Source organism: Eschrichtius robustus, chromosome 12, assembly GCF_028021215.1.
Source record: "Eschrichtius robustus isolate mEscRob2 chromosome 12, mEscRob2.pri, whole genome shotgun sequence".
NCBI classification, from domain to species: domain Eukaryota; kingdom Metazoa; phylum Chordata; class Mammalia; order Artiodactyla; family Eschrichtiidae; genus Eschrichtius; species Eschrichtius robustus.
In genome coordinates, this window is record NC_090835.1 from 91,109,983 (window position 1) to 91,126,134 (window position 16,152).

Genomic DNA, 16,152 nt, shown 5'->3' on the forward strand with positions numbered 1-16,152 from the left:
GAGAAAATAAACAGATTTAACCCCAAAGAAAGACGGAAAAAATAGTAAAAAAAAGCAGAAATCAATAAAACAGACAGACAAAATCTAACAGCTAGTTATTTGAAAAGATCAACAAAATTAACAAAGCTCTACCTGGGATGTTCAAGAAAGTGAGGAGACACAAATCAACAATATCAGGAATAAAAAAGAGTCACACAGATCCAACAGCTTTAAAAGTATAAGATAATACAACAATATTACCGTAAAGTATGTGACAACTACATGCCACTGACAAGTTTCTTGAAAAATACAACTTAGCAAAATTGGCACAGGCAAATAGAAAGCTGAAATATATATATGAAATTAAATTAGCAAATACCTTTTCTAAAAGAAAACCCCAGATCAAAATGTTTGTACTGGTGAATTCTGGCAAACTTTTCAAGTCACTAATCTTACATAAATATTTTCAGAAAATAAAGAAGTTGGAATCACTGTCCAATTTTGTTTTACAAGGCCAACTTAACATTAGTATCAAAATCTTAAAAAGATATTGTAAAAAAAAAAAAAAAAAAAAAAGAATCACAGTTCAATATCCCTTATATAGATGTAAAGATCCTTAACAAAATGTTACCAAAACTAATCTAATCATACACAGTTGACCCTTGAACAATGTGAAGGTTAGGAATGCTGACCCTCCGCATAGTCGAAATTCCATGTATAACTTTACAGTCAGCCCTCTGTATTCAAAGTTCTGCATTCACGGATTCAACCAACCCAAACCATGTTGTACTGCAGTACCTATTTGTTGAAAAAAAAATCCATGTATAAGTGAACCTGTACAGTTTAAATCTGTGTTGTTCAAGGGTCAACGAAAGCATTTCCTAGGAATGCAAGGTTGGTTTCACATGCAGAAATCAATGTCATTCACCTATTGATAAAGGAGAAAAAAATATTTCAATAAATGTAAAAAGAAGAGCATTTAACAAAATTCAACACCCCTCATGATTTCAGAAAAAGCAAATCAGGAATAGTAGGGAACTTCATTAAACTGATAAAAGGAATCTAAGGAAAAACCAATAGCCAGTATCACACGCAAAAAGTTAAAGACCTAATTTTTTCCTCATAAGATAAGGAAGAGGCAAGAATGTCTGCTTTCAACAGTCTTATTCAACATTTTACTACAAGACCTAGCCACTGCATTTACATAAGAAAAGAAATGAATGAATAACAGTCAAAAAGGAAGTGAAATTGTCAATATTCACATGAAATGATTATTTACTTAGAAAATACCAAGGAACCCATAAAAACCTACACAATCTAATGAAAGATTCAGCAATGTGTATGTGAAGATTAATATGAAAAGTTAGTTCTATAATGACATATTACTGGCAAAAAATTGATAATAAAATGTTTATAATTCCTTTCACAGTAGTGGGGGGAAAAGAATACCTAGGAATAAAACCAAGAAAAGATATCAAATACCTCTACACTAAAAACTACAAAACATTGCTGTATTAAATTATACATGAATAAATGAAGAGATGCACCATGGTCATAGATGACAATTATCCCAAGACTGGATTCAATATAATTTCAAACAAAATTAATCTGGCTTTTTTTTTTTTTTTTGGTAGAAATAGACAACACATTTCTAAAATTTGGAAATACAAAGGACCTAGATAGTTAAAAGTTGGAGAATCTGCCTTACCTAATTTCAAGATCTACTATAAGGCTACAGTAATGAAGGATGTGGATTACTGGCAAAGAGACAGAGATCCATGGAACGAAACAGTGTCCAGAGATAAATGCACACATACATGTTTAGTTGATTTTTGACATCTGTGTCAAGGCAATGCAATGGTGAGAAGACAGTTTTTTCTTCAAATGATGCTGGTTCAACTGGAAATCAAAACTGAAAAAAAAGTACAATGATTCTTACCTCACACTCAACACAAAAACTGACTCAAATCATAGACCTAAATGCACAATCTAAAACCACAAAAAGAAAACATAGGAGAAAATATTTGTATCTTAAGGTAGGCAGTTTTTGTAGATAGAACACATGAAAAAATACAAAACATTAAAGCTAAAATTGATAAATCAGACTTCATCAAAATGTAAGACTTTTGTTCTTGGAAAGACACCACTAAAAATGAAAATGCAAGCCATATTCAGGAACAAAATTTGCTCAAGAAAATATCAGATGAAGGACTTGGGTTCAAAATATATTATAGAAAGAACTCCTGTAAATTTAATAAGAACCCATTAAAGAAAGACAGAAGTGTTAGACATTTCACAAAAGATAAGCAAATGGCCAAAAGTACATGAAAAGATGTAAGCATCATTAGTCCTCAGAGAAAAGCAAACTAAACACAAAATGAGGTGACACTATTCATCCATTAGATTGGCTAAAACTAAAAGACTGGCCATACCAAGCACTGACAAGGATTTTGAGCAACCTGAACTCTTTCACTGATGATGGGATCTGAAAATGGTATTACCACTTTGGAAGCTCCGTAAAATGTGGATATGGCATATTCATGCCATATAACCTAGCCCTTCCAGTTATAGGCATTTACCCATGAAAAAGGAAAACAGTTTTGCTTTCATTTTCTGACAGCTTCGTTTGTAATAGACATGAACTGGAAATACCCAAATGTCCAGCAGATGAATGAATAAGCAAATTATGGCATATCCATCCACATAATGGAATGCAACTAGGCAAAAGCGAAAAAAAGAAAACAATTCTTAGGCACACAATTCTTTTTACATACAGTTCTAGAGGATGGGGAAAAAAGCAAGTCAATGGTTAGCTGGGGATGAGGTTAGAAGCAAAGAGGGAGGGATTGCAAAAGGAGCTCTGAGTAAAGTTTGGGGGATGACAGACATATTCTTTATCTTGACTGTGGTGATGGTTTCACCAGTGTATACAGATGTTAAATTTGATCAAATTGTAATTAAATATGTGCAGTTATTGTACTTCAATAACACCTTATAAAGACGTAAAAAAAAATACATAATGCTCTTGCATAAACTCTACAAAACACAAACCCAACCCCAAATTAGAAAGCTTGCCAATACATATTTGTTTTCAAGAAATTTCATTTAGCCTGTTTTACCTCAAAATGGTTTTTGGCTTTTTAAGGATAGACACAATATATTTGAAAACATACCATTATATTTAGTTACAGTGTTGCAAAAGTCCTATTATTTCAAAATGCAATACTGTACAGTGTTGCTTTATATACTTTTTATCAACCACATCCCAGTGGAATACCTACACCTGAAATAGTGAATCTTGTAATTTATTACATATATTGAATACTACACTTAAGAATAATCTATAAAAAGGTCCAGCATAGTGATGAGAGTATTAACAAAAATGATGAATTTTACCAAAGGGACCACTTCCCTACAGATAAACTGTTATCTACACATGGCTTTATAGTTATAGATTTAACATAAAATATCAGTATACATATTAAAATCCAGAAGACTTATATTCTCTAAGTAAAAATATACATGTAATACTTATGTGTATCTTAAGAAATATCACCCACACCACCACTTTGCATTCCTATGGTACATTTATCTTGGGGTTCTTTCATAGCTATTACAGGGAGGTAATTGTGATGGGGCAATTACACTAACCTGTACATCAGGAAAAGACTGTTTTAGGGCCTGGCTTTGCCTCTGTCAAAGCTCTATTACCTTGAACAAATCACTAGGCTCCAATTTTCCCACCAAGAAAATGAGGAGGTTGGGCTTGAGTATCTTTCAACTCTTTCAACTTTGAAATTTGCTTTACTTTTATCCTCACGCTAATAGGGAGAGCAAGATCAAAGGCTGGCCCTGAGAAAGGTTAGGGGAGTTATACGAAGTCACAGGACCAGTTAAGGTCAGACCTGGGGTTAGAGCCCCAGTCTCTGCGCACCCAGCACGGCATTCTTTCCAGTCCTGCCTGCAGCCGTCTGCTGAACAGGAGACACGCTTACCATCTGCAAGACTGCAGAATTCCTGCTTGAACTAGGAACAAAATACATATGGGCTTGGTTTTTTAATTCTACAATACTTGGAATTTTATTCCTGTATCTGAAATTCCCAGTACATGAACTTAGGAGAAAAAATAATTCTTTGAGAAAACAGACTTATTTTATAACTGATTAAATCTCAGTATTTACCTTCATATGGATATTTAGTAAAGGTGGGCTCAATAACCTGACTACCCCTAGCATTTTTTCTCTCAAGAAAACGGTTTGAAAAAAGGTCAGTTGACTCAGACTGGAGAGTAGCCACAGGGGTTCAAAGAAAAGCAGGTTTCATGCCTACTTCCCATTTTAACCGACGGGCTCTGGGTGTCTGGATTTGGAAAGTAGTGCAGCAACACAGGAAGAACATGGGTTGGAGGATTAGAGCCCTCTGCAACTTAATACTAGCTCGGTCGTTTAACAACTTTGGATTTTGAGGAGTTAGGTTTCAGTGCCTTCACCTGTAAAGCAAGATCTTTTCTACCCTTGGAAGCTAGAACAGAAAAATTGTCTTCTCCCCCAATACTCTATTATGAAAACTTTCATATGTACAGAAAGTTCAGAAAATTACACAATCAAAATCCATTTTCACTCCACCTAAATCCTACGGCTAGATTGCCATTCCTCTATCTTTTAATCAATCTATTTTTTTTAATCCACTTCAAAGTTAGTTGCAAATGTCAATACACTTTACCCCTAAACACTTCGGCATACATAAGATAGGCTTCAAAATCTTTGTTTTATAACATACAGTGATATACATAAATTTAAAATATAACATTCAATAAGCTTTGACAAATGCATAGACTTGTATAACACAAACCCCCATCAAAGCAAAGAACACTGCCATCAGCCCCCAAATTTCCCTCATGCCTCTTCCTGATCAAGCCCTGCCCCTATCCCTCCTGTTTGGATTATTTTCATCATAAATTAGTTTTGCCTATATAAGGACTTTATATAAATGGAACCACACAGTAGGCACCCTCTTGTGTAAGGTTTTTCACACAGAATAAAGGTTTTCAGAATCCATCTATGCTGCTGAATAAATCAGTAGTTTGTTCTTTTTTGAGGCCAGTAAGTATTCCACTTATGAAACTCACAATTTATCTACTCCCCTCTTTTCTTATTCAAGTACAGTTGATTTACAAAGTTGAGTTAGTTTCAGGTGTACAGCAAAGTGATTCAGCTATACACTATATATATATATATCTTTTTCAGATTCTTTTCTATTAAAGTTTATTACAAGACATTGACTAGAGTTCCCTATGCTCTACAGTAGGACCTTGCCATTTATTTTATATATAGTAGTTCATATCTGTTAATCCCAAACTCCCACTTTATCCCTCCCCCACCCCCTTTCCCCTTTGGTAACCATGTGGTATTTTCTTCACTTAAACTTCCCAAATAAGCAAAAAGGAGCTAGCTAGCTACCCAGTGTTTCTTTTAGCAACTAAATTTTATCCATTTAGTTTTCTCATTCACCTCATAAAAGTGAATTAAGAAGGCTGAAAGTTTCTCAGCACACAGGACTAGGGAAAAAATTAGGTTGACAGGATTCATTTTTGACAGTATATCCAGCTGTTTATAGCCTTTCATTTTTTCCATGAACTTAACTGGTATTGCTATATGTAAGGTTTCTAACACTTACAGCTAGGGAATACTTCACAGAAGAAAAATGCTTTCCTTGGAGTTTACAAATGTCATTTGGTCTAATTTTTCAGCAAGGGTTTGTCTAGTTAGATTATGAGATTTTTCCTGGAGAGCAGCAGCAAGAGAATGTCTCCCATGCTGTCAGAAAAGGAGAGTTCCATTTTCGTTCCTTGGAAGAAACATGTAATGGGCAAAATGTCAAGTGGGTGGGGATCCATTAGCCCATAGAAACCTCCAGAGAGATCTCTAAGAAAAAGGAATTCTGAGTAAGACACTGCACTAACACATTTGGTTTCAAAATGTCATCCCAGTAGGCAGATGAGGGGCTTGGTTTTACTACAACAGAGGCAGGACCTACACTAAAGGTTCCTACCCAGACAGCAAGTGATTGTGAGGGTCTGACGACTGACCAAAGTCAGGAATTATTTAGGGAAAACTGACTTTCAAACACTGGAAAGACAAACTGTGAAAAATGAGCCCAGAGAGTCAAAGCAGGATCAATACTGGGACTGCAAAGATGTAAGGTAGGAGCTGGTTCAGAGAGCACACACAGGAACAAAGAAGGAACATCCTGGATGATTTCTGCAAGGCTTCCTGCCTGGATTTCTCATCTATCAGATGGCTGTGTCTATGGGAAGTATAAGAATAGCTTAAAAAGCTAAAAGCAAGACTTAGGTCAAGATGCAAATTTTACTTGGGAACTCTACACTAGACCAACTCTCTTGCCAAATAACAGTCTATTCCTTTATTAATTTGTTTAGCACATATTTCTTGACCAGCTCAAAGCCTTCTTTCCTCTAGATGACCTCTACTTTAGATAAGTCTGAAATTTTCAAAAATCTGTATTTACACATTACTAAGCTAAGAATGCCCCAAAATACATCATTTTCACAAGGCTTCGCTGGAGGACTGCATTATATTTCAAACTCACAGAGTTTAATATGAGTTGATTTGTAAAATATCTTTCAGGGATCCATGCATCGTGCATGTGGAAACTTACTCACTGTGGTGATTAAGAACAGGAACTAGGAAGTCAGGCTGCATGGGCTCAAATCCCGGCTTCACCAGTTATATAAGCTGTGTGACCTTGGTCAAGTTATGAAACCTTTTTGGAAGCAGTTATCCTCCACTCTACAGTGGGGAAAAGAGCAACACCTACCTCACATGGTTGTTTTCAGAATGGGCTTGACAGAAAGCACTTCAGAAGTGTACCTGGCCGGCGGGAGGAGGTGCTATCTAAGAGTCAGTTATTGCTACTACTACACGATGAGAATATAAATACTGGGTTTTTTTTTTTTTTTTTCCTTTTCACTGGATTAAAAAATGTTCCGTTTCAAGAAATGCCAAAAAAACAGGTGGTCCCATCCATCTCAGTATCTGCCAAACTCCTTCCTTAAAGAAATTGAAATTACTTGGCTCAAGGTCAAATTTAGTGTCTAAGACTATATCTGCAAATCCACAAACACTTGGAAAAGGAATGGCCCTTTTGTAACTCACAGTTCCTATTTTCAATTGCCTGGTTGTGCCTGAAAATAACTGACTGAGCAAGATCTAACTGCTTATGCGTATACCTCAAGGATACCCAGGCCTTACCCCCGTGCAGAATCAGATGTGGTGACACAGAAACTCAAATAATTTCCCTAGCCTTCACCATCACCTCCATCCGATTCCATGGCCACTTCTCTCTGTTGAGGATCCCTGTGCACAGAGCACGGCACTTCCACGATGGCTTGGGAGCCCTAAGGTGATAAAGCCAAAACTGCGGCCTCGGGCAAAGGGGAAGGATGCTGCTTTTTCTGGTGCCCGTGGCCACAGGAGGAGGCTGCCTTGGTGCTGCAAGTTTCTCACTGTCTCAGAAGTTTCAGTCAAACAGCTCTGTAGGTTTTGATTTATAGGCTTTCTGCTGTTTTACCTCCTTCCCTCTCTTGTTCTGTTCTGGCACAGCACTCATCATTAACTGACCCACTGTATATTTCACTTCGATGTTTACTGTTTCCCCTCCAGGTAGAAAGCAGCTCCATGAGGTCATGTATTTGTGTGTTTTCTTACTGCTATATCCTCAGCATCTAGAACGGTGCCTGGGCCATATATACATAAAAGAGGGACTGGGGAGTTAACATTATTACTGTAAGTGCATATGAGACAATGAAGTGTGAGCAAGATGCATATCCTGCCCGAAGCAGTAATAAATATAATCAAATAATTTAAAGGTACATGCACAGACATAAAGGAAGAGACAAGTGGAAATAATTGTATGCCCTTCCTTCTATCCTTTCCTATCCTTATGCGTCCACCCATCAATTTAACCATCCACCTACCCTGCAGCAGAAACATAATCCTAGGGGAAGCACGATGGTCTGAGGAAAGTAGCTCCAGCTATGATTAACATCAAAATGCTTTCTGCAAATGTGTTGTACAATACAGGAACAAACAATTGTCCATGCTGGGATACTGGAGGAAGGAAGGTGTTTCAGAATTTACGGTGGCCTAGACCAATGGTTTTCAAACTTTATTCAGAACATTCTTTTCTAAAAGGAATTTTCACAGAACTCCAATCTATATAAAACACCTGGTTGAAATCTTCTCTTTCTGAGAAGATGTTACCTTCTTCCTGAGAAGATGTTACCTTCCCATTCTCTTACCTCTACCCTCCACAATAACAGAGACATCTTTGTACTTGAGATTATTTAAAACACAATTTGAAAGTGGCCTACTTCTAGAAACGAGACCTCAGAGTTTTCATCAATTTTATAATTTCCAAAAAATTATAAAAAGTTAGAAAAATTAGGAAAGTAAGAATCATGAATCTGGCTTGGTAAAATTAAAAGGCTTTGTCCCATCACAGACATCAAAGGTGTCTATATTAATATAAATGTTTCAGACATTAAAAAAAAAAAATATGAAGGTACCACAATACCTTAAAAAAAAAAAAAAAAAAAGGTGATGTGACAGACTCACACACTAAGAAACAGACATCCATCCTCAGCTGCACTCCTAGCCTTGCCTTAGCCATTTGTCTTTTTATTTTTTAATTAAATGGCAGCCAAGGTAAATGAAAATGTAGACAGCAGCAGCAGTAACCTGATAAAGATCCAGATATCAGTGCTGCTGATGGAGCAGACAGAGAGCCAGGCATGAAATGAGCTCTCCATTCAGTTCTGACTGTGTGGAACGCTCCCGGAACAACCCTTAGACCAGCTTCCTTCCCCTTCTTCACTCCCCATTGCTAATATTTAGACATATGCTTCTGGGAGAATGGAGAGGTCCACTTTTCTGTTGAACAGTTTAGTTCCTTATCATCATTTAAGCCTGCTTGAAAAGGAAAGTGATAAATCACTGTCCTTTATTACCATCAATCAGGAAAAAAAGCACTCACGTAATTTATCAACATCATCCTACAAATACTGTGACACAAAGTGACATGTAGTACAGGAACATGTTTACACAAACTTTGAAGCGTCCTATTGATTGCTTTAATCAAAGAAATTCAAAGATATATTGATAGAGATTATCCACATTTATATTGTACCTGAATAATTCTTTCTTTAAAAACTCAAACTGAATTAAGCTTATCTCCATGATTCTTATTGTCTGTATCACATGTCCTTCCGCCAGATAATGCTCTAAGAACCAACAGCATTATATCCAAGACTATATACCTTCATCCTGGGCTTTCACCATCACCACAGTGTTTAAATGTTCATTACCTATAAGCTGAAGGTAATTTTACTGGATTAAATAGAGAAAGCTTTTTATCAATTAAATGTGAAACTTGGTATGGTAACAAGTATTAGAGCAAAATAAACAACCATCAATACTCAACATCAGAGTAGTTATGCTACATCTGTAGCTGCAGCCTAGTTTCTCATCCTAAAAACCCTATTCAAATAGCTTTCCTCCAAATATCACATGCATTTATAGTTTCAGAATTAGTGTACCCAAGAACTAATAAAACTTTTCATTGATGGGAAACTGACATATTGCCTAATTCCAAATGGTGCAATATTTCTTCTTGAGTTTTCTTGAGCCAAAATATACTGACAGCCAAATTTCAAAACTTAAGAACAACTTTAGGGACCGACACTTAGATATAGTAAGTAGGGACAATTACCGTTCTCTCAGAATGAAACTGTTAGATTCTGTGTATTTTTGTAGAATGCTTTCAGAACAGAAGTAACACCGCGATGAGCTGATTCACTTAAGTCCCTCCCTGATGCCAGGTTAAGAATCCAAGCCCTCAAACATGGTTCTTCCATTCCACACCAAGATAGCCTTTAAATCAGTCATGAAAATTCATGTTCAGGAAAAAGTTCAAGAGTAAAAACAAATGTCCACTGCTTTCTAAATCAAGTCCTAACAAAACAGAAGCCATATTTACATTTCCTACCATCTAAGAACAGGTAGCCTTACTGTTATTAACTGACATTGCCCCTAACCAATAGTATATGTAATATACATCTAACCACTTCTTCAGGAAATAACCCTATGTCATCATAGTACTGAGCATATGATGTGTAGAAAATATTCAGACACAAGTTGGACTGAGTATATGCTTGTATCAATAGTGTAGGTGAGTAAGACCCAACAAGTAGAAGACAGAGAGAGAAGATGAGGTGGAGGAGAAAGAGGAGGAGGGGGAAGAGAAAAAGAAACTATCTTTTGCATATAGGAATACTATGATATATACATGTCAATGAATGATAAAAAGTAGCATAATAGCAATCAAATAATTCAGCTAAATAAGAAAATGCCACGTTTCATGAATAAGTTACTCAGTTTTTTAAAAATTACAACACACTTTGTTAGTTAGATTTTGGTAAATTTGATCTGGTGATAGATGATGGATGGCCCTATAAAAAGAATACAAACATACATATCAAAAGCAATAGTCTCCATCCAACAATTTAACTTTCTGTCTCTCTCAATGAATAAAAAATCCAATATACAGAAAAAGGCTTTGTGTACAAAAGTTTCATCTTGGTTGAAAAAACAAACTTTTCTGGTTTAAAACTCTATACTGCATAAGTCAGTATTTTTTTATTCTTAAGATGCTTCGGCTTTTTTCTTTCAACTGGGCTATAAATTCCTTGAGGGCAGCAACTGTGTTTTTTGTTTTTTGTTTTTTTAATCACTCACTCTGTATATTGCTGTTGTTCGGTATGCATTACTAATAATGTCAAAGTCAAATCAGATGGCCAGTGAGCAACTGGTGATATTTTTTTCCTAAGTGGTCAGATTATGAAACTGAAGGGTAATTCTAGATGTCTCTTCAAATACCCATAGGGGATTTTGAATTTATAATGCATATTTTTATAATAGATGAATTCCTGGCAGAATGCTAGTGCTTTACACCACTGTTTTAATGAATTTCAAAATAGATGCCACAAAAATAAAAACAAGAAGTTAAAAATTTGATGAGCTCTTAGAAATTAAATTTGATGGCTAAAAACCACTAAGGAAAGGGTTAAGAGATAGAGTCAAAATCTCCCACAACATTAAGGACAAAGACAGAAAGATGGAAAATGTGAAGGAAAGATAAGATGTAGAGGGATGTAAGGGAACCCAACATCTGACTGACAGAAATTGTTAAGAAATAGCAGAGAAAGCCTAAGGAAAACACATCAAAATAATAAGAGAAAATGGCCCAGGGCCAACGGGAGATGCAGTTTCCAGATTACTCCAAGTACCACTCAGAATTAATAAGACCTGAACATCACTACAAAATCTGAAAATCAAGCTTAAAAGAGATGCCAGAAGTTTAATGAGAGAAAACAACATTGAATCTAGAAAGAAAATCCAATTTTCTTTAAAGGCTTCTATTTCTTCTCCCAGAAAATATAGAGATCAAACACTTCAGGGTTAACAAGTTGTGTAAGAAGGTTAGAGGCCATATTTGAAGCAAACAATGTTGTATGGTTTCAATGAATTGATACAATTAAATAAGGAGTCTTCCTTTGACCCCTCTCACAGAGAGGCACAGGGATCATGAAACTGGAAAAGAATGTAATCAGAGCATCTTACTTGGTCCTGTAATGGACATTATTTGCATACGTAGATATAAACACTGATGATTGGTTTTCAGGGTTTTTTTTTTTAGTATCGATCCAAATATGTAACATGAGAGACTTTGTAAAAGTTACAGAATAGGATTGTTAACTTTAGCAATGTGAAAATCAATGTACAGTTTATACGTGTTGGAAAGTAGAAGGGTAGAGCTAGGGTAAAGGATAAGGCGCCCATATCTTCATCTCACGAAACAGATTTTCAAATATGCTACTGTAAAGTTATCCAAATAAACCAGAAGTAGAGGGTGTTTGTTTTTTTTTTTAAGTGATACACACATATAAAACATCGTATTGAGGAAAATTATAGGACACGGAGGAGACGTGTTAAATGAAAGTGGTGTTGGGACTGTGCTTGATTTTCTTTCTGTTTTACATTTGATTCAAATCACTATATTAGCAATTGACAATTAAAAATCAAGCAAAAAGAAAAAACGAGCTGTATGTTAGTCTAGTTTCTAGAAGGCATTTTTAGAAACACATGAAATACCACTTGAGGACACACTATGCAGGAGACAAACTGTGGCATTTAATTTACAAGCCAGATAATACCATTTTCATCCTAATAGTATATCCCACAAGTGATTTCTGAGGATCATGAAGGCCCAATTTGACATGAGCTCATCTTGAGTGCCTCTGTACTCAAAAGGTACTTTCTCATTTCAAGTTAATAGGATACTAATGCAATGACCCTGCCAGAGGGTCCTCTTCAAAATGCTGCCTTTGGTGGAAACAGAACAGTTTTCACTTAGTACTGTCTGGTCAGCTGAGAGAGGTGGTAACCCCATTTCCTTTCAAATTCATTTGTTCTTCCATATACAGTAGTCTTCTTCTACTTCCATCTACCTATATACATTTGTAGGACTCTTCTTCCAAAGACTCAGGCCACTTTATACATATCATTTCGATTGCCCTTGTGTGAAGAAATCATTTTGCAACTCCATGAAGACTGGAAAGGTGAGCACCATTAATCTAACTTTTAAATGTATAAACAGTAATAGAAGTTAAATAGTGACACGAGCACAATGAAGGAGGACCAAAATCCTGTCTCCTAATAATTTCTAGATAGCTTCTTTTGAGCCACAACAAAGTTATCTCCTGGCATTTTAATGATATTAGTGTAGAATTTCACAAATTCAGCCCAGAACAGTTTACACAACCAAGAGTACATGCTTATAATGGATTTCTAGTCTTTAGCTACCTTAATTCAATCTATTTGAAAAATTGAAGCACTTCAGATCCAGATTTAAATATAAATGTGTATATGTATATATATATATATATATATATATATATATATATATATATATATATATATCTTCCTTCTAGGTTTCTCTCAAAAGAACACTGGGTGCTTTTTCATTAACATTTGATGTGAAGTAGCTTTTGCATTAAGACTGAAAACAAAATTAAGAGAAAAAAGGGAGGCAGGCTTAGAGCAATCATCATACTCTAAAAACGCTTTCTCAAAAGGTTTTCTATAGACTCCCTGGGTATACCGTGAACTCATTAACACATGAGGAAAGTAAACTTACACACGATCAGAAAAAGAGGAAATTTTTAGTAACGAAAGCACAAGTAACTGAAAATAACTCTCTACTCAAGTTTCAGGCTTTACTGAGTATTTGCCGTTCTAAAGATTCTGATGGTTACCAAATAAACATCAGGGGAAAAACAACAAAACCCAAATGGAGGACGGGTTTTTCCTTCAGGGGAAAAGTTGATTGTAAACAGAAGTGTATGGTTGGGAAGAACAACAGGGAGCTGAGAAAGTGCCCGCAAAGAGGCTTTCTCACTAACGAAGCGTGAAGTCATCTTGAGGGGTCGCACTGGCTGCCTCTGCCCCTCCAGGAGTCAAGAGCTCCCTGGAGCGTATATAAGTCCTTGCCACTCTCTCACTTCGTCCCAGCTTCCCATTCCCCCTCCCCACCATGTCCTCATATATACACTACCAAATTCCAAATAGATAGCTAGTGGGAAGCAGCAGCATGGCACAGGGAGATCAGCTCGGTGCTTTGTGACCACCTAGAGGGGTGGGATAGGGAGGCTGGGAGATGCAAGAAGGAGGGGATATGGGGATATATGCATACGTATAGCTGATTCACTTTGTTATACAGCAGAAACTAACACCACTGTAAAGCAATTATACTCCAATAACGATGTTAAAAAAAAAAAAAAAAAAAGGAGCTCCCTGTAGGAGTGGGTCCTCCCGCCAGAAAAGCCAACCTGCCCCATAGAAAGTACAGCCTGGGAACTATCCCCATGAGAAGTGGGCTTGGCTTACACTTCCTACCAGCAGGCAGACGGGAAGCATTCTCACCCTGACAAAGAGGCAAGCAGAAGCCAAGGCTAAAAGTAGATTGCATTTCTGAGGTTCTAACATTGAAAGAACGGAAACCATATGGGAATTTATTATTCAACTAAAGCCTTCAGGTGGCTTTAAATTAAAAGGAATATTGTCAACCATATCCCTGGGCCCTTTTTTCCCTTCTCCACCCCCTCCTCCTCCTCTTGTTAAATTTTATAAGCTCTGTGATTTAGCAGTGGAAATTCCCTAAATATAAATTAAGCATTATGTCCACCCAATAAATTCTTCTTGGCACTCAACCAGTAGTTTGGCATTAAAATCTCTCATATGACTCTTGGGAGGGTAAGATAATGTGCCTGTATGTGTGTGTGTGTGTGTGTGTATTTAAATATACACTTTGATTTTTCCTTCTCTAGAATTATTCTCCATTATGTAAAGATATTTGTTGAGAAGAATGCATGCAGAGTCAGAAGGGATGTAATCTCCTTGAAGAAATGTAACAACTATACTGAAATGCAGGTCACACCTCTAAGAGTATAAACTGGCAGCCCAGTTCTCATGTTACAGTAACTACTATGTGTACAGATTTCCTACCACTGCCACCATCACAACTGTGAATATCCCCTCCACAGCTCAAACAAATAGGCCTTAATTCCTGCGACTCTAAAGAGATAATAACACTGACTGCATTAGTCAGGACAGGCTGATAGTACTGAAGGAACACACCAGCCCAAATCCTACTGATGTGTAATAACCTAAGTGTACTTCTTGCTCACACTGTAGGTCCAACCTAGGTCAGAGGGTCTTTCCTTCATGGCCCCTCCGAGACCAGACTGTGCGGGTTCCCACGAAGGTAGGTGGAAGGGGATGAAAGCAAATCCCACGGTGACTCTTCAGCTTCGTCTGGGAAGTCACAGATGCAACCTCTGCTCACATTTCACGGGCAAAAGCCAGTCACATGGTCATGCCTAACCTCAAAAGAGGCCAGAAAGTGCAACTGTACTACATGCCCCCAAAGAGGGCCACTGACACATTTGTGAGCATCCGTGAGGACCACAGGAGCCCTACAAAGGCTTAAAAGAATAATAAAATCTCCTGGAGCCCACCAAGGTTATCACTTGATACTTGAGGTAGATCCCATCTTATTTTTACTTATATTCCCAGCCCCCAGGACAGGGAACTCACTGTTTGCTTGAAAAAAGAAGAGGAGACTAAACAATGTATCATCAAAGTTTTCACTCCTTTGGACCCCGAAGTTAATTTGGCAGATTAAATAAAAAATTTCTTTCCGCTGTTAATAACAAAGAGAACAGAATAAATGAATGATGCCATGTATGTTCTTCAAGTGCTTCCTGGGTTCTCTGTAGGACAGGAAAGGGGTGCTCAGTCTCAAGTAAGCATGTTAAGACAGAAATTCACAAAGATAAATGGAAAGAATTTCCTTGCTAGTCATTTAAAGAAGACCAAGCAAATAGTTCACTCATCTACCCTTAAAGCAGATGTAAATTTTCTCCCCATGAAGCACTCAGGGACAGAGAACTCCATTTTAATACAAATATGTCTCTCTTCACTTAGTACATACACACCAGTAAAAGAATGTCTGCATAAATCTTGCTTTCCCAAGAAACAGTCCAAAAAATATGTTATCTAAGAGAGAAGCTGAAGGTCAAATGGGAAAAAATACATAGAAGAGGAACCTTATTTTCTCTAGCTCAGAAATACTTTCCTAGCATTCCTTCTCTGGTACATTAACCCTGCCCTACACCCTGAACTTCTAAATGGGGAGGAGTGAAGGAAATTTATTGGAAGGAGACTTGGGAGGCTTTTAGTAATGTTAGAATACTGCTTACTGTTTACTAGATACATGGAGAGACTTAAATAAAAAATTCATGGCAAACAGTATCTGTACAAGAGACCAGCCGTTCTTATTTATTCCAACAGACGCGGTTACACAGGACTCCAGGCTCTATTATCCAGGCTCAGTGAACACTCCAGCAACCACTGCAAGGGCTTTGAAGCATCTCAGGTCACAGAACAAGGCCCCCATTTTATAGAGAAGTGCTGAAGACAGTTTTATTCCCTAAGAACTCAGAATTCTACCTGAAAACTATGAAATTTGACCATG

At 36.9% G+C, this 16,152-nt stretch overlaps 1 pseudogene; it reads right to left on the reverse strand.

The window, feature by feature from the left end:
* LOC137774119 (uncharacterized) overlaps nt 1-16,152 on the reverse strand; it is an 802,702-nt pseudogene that overhangs the window by 455,933 nt on the left and 330,617 nt on the right.